Here is an 8,679-nt window from a genome sequence, read left to right on the forward strand (position 1 = left end):
AGTCCATATTTGAGTTTTATGAGTCAGCTGCAGAATGGGCAAGGTTTGCAGTGGCATTTAGATGTTGGAAGCTGCTGCTAGGTAGATGACAGTAATTTTTTTCCGGATGCCCAGGGAGAAGAGATACTTAATTCCAATGGAAGTCAGGCAGGTCTTTCCTACTAGGAAAAGTATGACACTGGATGTGTATCTCTGTGTTCTGAAATTAGTTTGAAAGTCTGATCCTTGTCTTGTTTAGCTCAAGCTGCCAAAGCCCTTGTTCTAAACACTGCAGCTTCCAGGCTGGACTCAGTAAAATCTAAGTTAATCAATGTTGATTAGTAAATTGGCCATCAGAGAATGATGTCAAAGCAGACACACCCTCTCCTATCCCCACACCCCTCTGATCAGATCCACACGGACCGTACCATGTACTTATCTTCCTATACATAAGTTTAAGGCACAAGGAGATACCTCATGTGGAGCTGTCTGGGATTTTCCTTCCTTATTATGCCCTATGGGATATAGCAAATTTGATCCTGAATTTCAGCTGTGAGCTCAGCACTGCAACTCCTTATTAGAGAACTGTTCATCTTTCCTGAAGCATCCAGAAATTTCCTATCATGAGAAAGTTCCTGTCTATGATAATTTTTTTTACAAATTGAGGCTGCTTTGTATTGCAAAGGAAAAACTGCTTAATCTGTGTCCTTCTTCAGCTTGTTGGTTATATGGCTGACCAGGAACTCTGGTGCTTAGGAAAAAGCACATAGATGACCTTAATTTTGCAGATCCCCAAGGTACCCGTCACATGAAATGCAAAGATTTTGCAGCAAAAAACATGGCATACAAGACTAACATACCAATGGAACCAAAGGTGAACAGTCCAACAGTTATTAGATAGTTTTCCCTTTGCAGTGCTAAAAAGCTAAGGCACTGCCACTGAAAAGCAGCGAGGGATGTCAGTGAGGGAAAACATGCACACGCATCTATGCATATTTCAGATGGTGGAACTGGAATATCTTATTCACAACACATGCTAGTAATTGCTATTTTACAGCACTCCAAACTATATTAGGGTTTGCATTGATGCATTTGCATGTTGATAGCTTTGCCCTGATGTCCTCTAAAAGCCGCATTTCCCCCAAAAGCTAATATTGCAAAGGAGAGACTTGCTGAGCTGTGCTAGTATGTAGCTCCTCAAACGCAGATGCTGACATTCATATGACCCATTGATTATCTTATTGGCTAAGTGCCATGCTAAGAGATGGGGTGCCGATTTGATAGAACCAGAAGATGAAACCAGGTGTCCATTCTGTGATACTTGTATTTGACAGCTGGATTCATACCCCATCACAAGATCTCTCTGTTGAAAGATATTGGCATCTCCCAGTGAGGCAAAAGCCCCCAAAAGACAAGGGCAGAACTTCATATGAGAGGAGAAAGGTGAAGCAAAGACAATAAAATATATTGCCTGGCTAACATACAGATTAGAAATAATTGAATTTGAATTCAGCATAGCACCTCTAAACCCAGGACTGAATGATCAGGTATTTTTGAGGCTGACTTTTTTCCATCCCAGCTTGTCAGAAAGGCTAAAGCAGGTAGGCAGGTGTATGGTCACCCCTACCACCGCAGGTACAGCAGCTAAGAGGAGAAAACTGAATTTGTGTTGACTTGTATTTACTAACCTTTACAGGGTTTCTCTGCTGAATGTTACAGGAATATTTTTATTTCCTCTGAGACATGATTTAAGGCTCCTGCAGAATTCAGAACAGCTGTGCAATGTGAAAAATGGAAGGGACTGTACAAAATGCAAGGAAAAGGCAGAGTAAGTGAAAATAAGAACTAAACTAACCAGTTAGGATTTGTTATATGGCAGATACGCAAGAATGAAAGAAAATCTGGAAGAATACTGATAAATAGCTAAATTAGGGGCTTTTTGATGAATGCTCTGGATCCTCATATCCTCTGCCTTATCCTACATACCAGATTATTCTGGCTTTCTGTGAAAGATCCACAGAGAACAAATCCAGAGATCTAGGAACTTTGCCAAGAAAGGACTCATCAACTTCTGTGGAGAGTCTTTGTAAGGTCTTTAGCGAAAACAGCACATGCTTTCCTACCCCTGCCTAGGAGAGCTTCTGTAGAAGGAACTGTTAAAGACAAAGATGATGCTTGATTATTTTCAAATGGAGAAATACTTTTATTAAAGGGGCCATATAGTTCACAGGCAATGTTATTACTCGATTTGTATATGTCTCATGAAACTCATAAATAGTAGTTTTTAGCAGCAAGTGTGCGAGTAAAGAGCTGCACTAGGGCAATCCTCTGCAAAAGCAAGGTAACCGAAGCAAAACAAAAAAAACCCAATAATGTTGTATAGCAGCTCCTAAAGGGTCATGTCACTGTGGTTATAGTCAGCTGGGTAGGACTGCAAAACACCTAGAGCTCAACTTGTGCATTTAATGTTCCTTTGCTCTGTCACAACAGCAATCTTGGGGCAGAGCCATCTTGGGACATCTGTGGCACTGGCTATGAGAAGAAGCACTGAGTGACAGGGAGGCAGTTGCTGCAGAAATCCCCAGTGTGGTTTTCTTAGCCAGTTTCCCCTTGGGAATCATAGAATAATTTGGGTTGGAAGGGACCTTTTAAGGTCATCTAGTCCAACCCCCCTGCAATGAGCAGGGACATCTTCAACTGTATCGGGTTGCTCAGGAAACATGCACTCTTACTGTAGAAATGAACTTGTTGGACTTCAGTTCCTAGTACTAGTCTCTTTCCACCAGCCTTTAACACAACATAAAAATGACAGTCAGCCTAGCTCTCTATTAGAAATCATGGCTGAGGAAATAGCATTTTCTAGAAATTAAAGGGAAGAATAATTAGAAAAGCTAGTCACCAGTCTTGAATATGCTTTTTGCCACCAGAACAGCTTGATGTCCTTCATGTAGTGACATATAGACATGAAAGAAAGAGAGAGAGAATAACTGAAAATCATTCCACTTGTGATAGAATGATAAGCTGATAAATCAGTCCATGAGGAGCAGAACCACAGATATAGAGTGCAAAGCTGTGTATGCTACAGTGCATCTGAAATTAGATTATTAGAGAGTAGATTTGGCCATGTTCTGCACAGCAGAGCCTGAAACAGTCAAAAATCTGTTGTAATTATCCTCTGTTTTAGGCATAGCCATTAAACATTCTGATGTGAATTTTAACAAGCAGTATTCTGTGAAGGAAGGAGATCCTTCAGTAGTGTGGGGTCTGGGGAAGAAAGACTTAACAGACAGTTCATAAGTCATGTGGCAAAGGCACAAGTGGATTACAATCCATACAGTTTTTAATTCAGTTCCCCTTTCTGCTGATTTCTGGTGTGAGCTTCAAAAAGCCATGACAGGTCACCCTGAGAAACCCTTCTTTGACTAGCTGGAGCAATTCTTCCTGGAGGTGCTCACATTTACTCCTATCTGCCTCATTTGAGAAGACTGAATTCAGTGAGGTTGGAGCACCCACTTAAGGTGTCTACATGCTTTACTTCCCATGGCAGGCCCTGATCTCAGCAGGGTTTGACGTGTCACTGATAATGAAAACCCTAGCCACTAGCTTTGGTAGGTGCACGTGGGAATGGTCTGACCTCGTTTCATCCCAAGGCAGAGGTGATATTCAGTACTTTTCTTAAATGGAAGTGATAAAAATCAGAGGCAAATGGTGATATGAATTGACTTTCCTATGGGGAGAAGCCTTGATTTTTCTCTTCTCATGAGAAGCATGTTTAATAAAATACAGACTCCTTAATCATGTGTGTAACAAGCTGCAGCAAAAACTGCTGGGACTTCTGTTTCCAGGAAAAAGAGAGAGGCTGCTTTTACTGAGACAGACTTGCATGCACTTTTTCTGTAGGAATTTGCAGGAACTGTCCCTCCTGCATTTTGCAGCCCCTTTTCACTATTTTATCTCAGGTTTGGACTGACAGTATCACTGGAGTGATCTGGGGATAGTTTGTGTATGTGCTGTCTTTTTACCTGAAGACCATCATGTCAGCACATCATTTGCAAATGTTAGTGCAACAGGAATAAAAAAGCTCATCAGTATGCATACAGTAGCTGCTGTGCACTAATATGCATGAAATTTTGATCATTGGCATTGAAATGGTGATCCTGAATATAAACCAGGAGGCTTCAAAATATATCAAATTTCAGTTAAATGGGAACCAAGTAAATACTGCCTTTTTAAATTATAGTTGTCTTTCATTTTAAAAAGGGAAATCTGATTAGTTGGTTCTTCAGGCTAGCTAAAGCCTTCTAGGGAATGCAAAAAAAAAAATTAAAATAACAGAGACATTTGTATTTGAAAAATAATTGCCTAGGCATAAGAAAGCCTTTTATCATACATGTGAAACTTTTAAATCTTTAGATGTTGTTGAGATATGGCAGATAAGACATAAAAATGCTTACCTGTGCAATACCTTTCTATTGTCTGCTCAGGGAATAAATTCTCAAATAAATTGGTTATCCTAAGCAAACAAACCAACCCTAAACAGTGAGAGAATGTACTGTATCTGGTTCTAACTACCACTTGTGAGGAGTTGGTCTTTACAGCTTGCTTGCTATGGCAGCTCTCTGAAAACCATTATACCATTGGACATCTTCATCTTCCCCCAACATTAAACAAGAGAGTGTTCCCACATCAGAGATGTAGAAAAGCCAGCATCAAATTTTCTTCAATTCCCTTTGCACAGGAGCTGAAATGCACCTTCCCTTTGCATTGTCAGCTGTAATCCTGTGAGCAGCTCTTCATACAGTCAATGTAGAACCCCCGCACAGGAAGACACCAGTAATCCTCATCTAGCAAACTCCTTTAATTAACTACATCAGAAGCTTTTAATTCAACCAGTGAGAAACACTTCGATCAACAGTGCAATCATTCAGGTTTGTAAACAGTACACTTATTTATGGTTTTGTGGCAAAGGTTTTCTATTACGAAAATACCAAGAATTATCTAGCAAGATCCCAGTGTTTCTCCCTATTTAGGAGCTGTTAATTGCCTGCATTCCAAATTGCGCTTGAACAGCAAATCTGCTATGTGATATGATTTGCTGTGTGTTCAGTCATGCTCTGTAGCTTGTGTGCATTTTCCTTGTACAAGAAACACACAGTATGTTAGTAGTGCACATGTTCAAATCACCATGATGTAAATATTTGGTTATCTGTTCATCTTAAGCCAGTCTATGCTTAAAACATCAAATAGCTATGCTTTAATTGTGGAAAAAGAGAATGCAATTAATAGTAAAAGAAATAATGGGTAAGCATGTCAAAAATGCAAAATCAATTGGGAATAGCAGTTCAGAAGGCAGTTCTGAACTGCTAGAGTTACTGGTAGAGTATTGTCTCAGTGTCCAAAATAACACTGGTAGAAGATGCATCAGTGAAATAGAGCCACTGTTTTTGTGGTGAAACTGCAAGTGTAGCTACTTCAAATATTTATAGTGTAACCTTATTTGAAGTGTATTAGGCATGCTATACAGCGCTCTGTCCTGCTGCTCTACGTTTTGGATTGTGTACAAGCTGGGCTTCTCAAAAATGGTTATTGCTTTCTAGGGTTTCCCCATTTTAGAAGCACAGAGGATGTTGAGCATCCATAGAAGCTCAGGATGGGAACACAAGCACTAAATCCAACAACTGTATGCTATCCTGACAGTCTCAGATACAGCCCATGGATCTGCTGAAGACAATACTCTGCTTTCAGCCGTATTCCATATTCCATCCCGGTAGAAGGGGGGTGTGTATGAAAGCATTTTCATGCTCCGCTGCGTCCACACTTTCCTCTTACACTGCATGTTATTGTTGTCACCTACTTGTGTTTTCTCTGACTTCCTGCAAACTCAATGGGGCCTTGAGCATATTGTTTGGTGTTCACGTATCGTGCCATATGTGCTGCCACATGCCTGTACTGCACACTAAGCAATGAGTATTTTGTATTCTGATACCTCCAGCATGCCCCTCTTTTAGCATTTAAATGTGAAAACCCTGCAAAAGGAAGCTTATAATTTTGTTTGCCTCAGAAATCTAGCTGTATAGGTATAATAAAAAAAAAAATCAATGAATGACTAACAACTGCTTATCAACAATTTTGACGTGACAAATAGTTTTGAACCATATGGAGAAGAGTGAAATCAGTGCTATCTTATGTAGCTTTCTTCCCAAATCATCTTCATCAGATTTCTGAATAGCTGTCCATACCAATTATATGGAGGCTGTCTTTTTGACCTGACATAATCTTCATTTTATCCCCCCCCACAGCAAGTTACAAACTATGATCCTGACAAACATTCTGCATGACTGCCAGTGCAAACATGGCACCTGAGTCTTCTCCTTATTTCATTGATGTAAGTGGAGCAACTCCACTGAAACCAATAAAATTATGTGAGTGCAAAAGTTGTGCAAAATCAGAAGTGGTCTGAGAGCACTGCAAAAACCAAAAAGCAAGTTTTCCTTAAGCTGATACACCTGCTTCACCTCATGTCCTCCTGTATGCAAATGTGTAGCTGTGCCTTTCAATCAGGATTGTTATGTACAGCACCATTTCCAAACAAAAGTAATTTTTAAATGATGTGTAAACGAATTTTCAAAGGTATTAATTCTGTTTCATGGCAGAGACTTGTATTTCTAAGCAAGTACCAGACTTCAAATAAGACTTTATCTGAGGTTTTGAGGATCTAACAAGCAGCAATAAAAAGCTTTTTTTTTTTTTTTATATGACGTTGAGTTCTGATGCTGAGTATATGGTCTTTGTGATATTTGATTTCCCAATATTTAATGGCAACATATTTCCTCTTTCTAGTTGGAGTACGCAGTTAGAAGAAAAATCAGGAGCTTTTCAAAAGGTGAATTATTTTGAGTGGGTGAAAAATCATCCCTTTAAGAGACAAGTACTCACAAGTGCAAATCCTACTCATGCCCTGCAGACACTTTGTGCTAGCCCTAGAAGGTTATCTGATATGTGTTTCTATGTGCTTTTTTCTTTAATTATGATAATATTTATACAATCAGTAAGCATATATAAGAAGAGAAGGCTTGGAAAAAAATAACAACCTTCAGGGGAATGGCATTTCCACTTGCAGCTGGCATAGTCAATGTTTTATGGATAAGATGCAGGTCTTGCTGACTACTATACATATCCTTTACTTCATTTCCTTTGCAGGCAGCAAGAAATCTTCTATCATTCACATTTTTCTCTTAGCCTACATCTGTCTTGGGCAGTTTTCTCAGTATATAGTACTGTAACAGCATCATCTCTCGTATTATTAAGTTGATGGCTAAATGCCTGATCCTGTTGTTCAAGCCCTCTCAGTGGGCAAAGGGGTTCCACAAAATTTTGGTGGTGCATAAACACCTGAGACTCTTGAGTTAGGAAGGAAAAACTGCTGATAATCTGCAAAAGCAATCAATTAGTTTTGTACCCTTTCCCTCTTCTTCCTTACCACAGTGCAAGAGTGAAGGTGCAGACTGAGCAGTGATACAGGTGACAGAAATGTTCACATACAAAGCAAAGTCACGCTTCTTTCCAAAGTTGCTAGGATGGAAATCTAAAAAACAATGCAATGGTGGGTTTTCCACTTCCAGTAGTTAGCATCTGTTCACTTACAGTAAACTTCACTTTCATGCAAAGACCTGTGCACTATATCAGTTTGCCTCAGTATTGGCCCTTTCGGTGGGAATAAATGTGTTCTTTAGTACACTTACTTTCATTCTGATTTCTAATTCAGACTCAACTCACTGGTCACAGTCATCTTTTGTTTCTGTCTGGACAACATGGAAAGGTGGGAATGGAGATCTAGACTTCTGCCCCTGATGGGTAATGATGAAACTGCTCAATGGATTTTCCTATTTGTTTGTATCCCCGTCACTCTAAATGAAAACTGACAATGGTAAATGTACAGACTCTTATTTTGGTTTTTCTTTAGTTCATATATATTGTAAAGTTAGTTACTAATGCTATGTACTTTAATACCATATCCTGTAACTCACATCTATTTTTGAGAATGCTAAAACAAGAACGAACTTTGTGGTGCATAAAATCGTAAGTAGAAACAGTTCAATAGAATAAAGCAATGATTATTGCAATGTGCAAACATGAAAGCTGCCCTGAGGAGGTCCTTTAAACATATCGTTATAAGAAATGCTTACAAATTGAGTTTTCCATGTCACTAAAGTCTACTGCTACAAAATATGCCATCACTCAAAGCAAAACTGGAAAGATGCCTTCTGGCAGAGTAGAATAAAGAAACATTTGTGTCCATTCTGGGTCACTACTGTTTTCCTATTAACCAGCAGCTCCTAAACTCTTATTTTCATTAGACCGGATTCCACTGTATATTCTGTCTTTAATCACATGTAATTTTAATTCCAAATTTGAGAAGTAGATCTGGTGGCTCTGTCTTTGTTCTTTTGGTCTTTAAGAGCACAGTTGCTGAGGTCTTGCCTGCTTGGTGCTTTTCTGCAGTATTGTCTTCATACAAGTATATGTGAGTGTGTATATGTTAGAGAGCAAGAGAGCATAGCGTACAGGGAAGAAGAAGAGAATGAACAAATAAGCATTATTCCTTTCTTTAAATTACATTCTGAAAGGTGTCTGGATATCTCCTTTTCTTTTCTTTTCTTTTCTTTTCTTTTCTTTTCTTTTCTTCATCTCCCGCCCCCC

Source organism: Pterocles gutturalis, unplaced genomic scaffold (assembly GCF_000699245.1).
Source record: "Pterocles gutturalis isolate BGI_N339 unplaced genomic scaffold, ASM69924v1 scaffold3555, whole genome shotgun sequence".
Lineage (NCBI taxonomy): Eukaryota > Metazoa > Chordata > Aves > Pterocliformes > Pteroclidae > Pterocles > Pterocles gutturalis.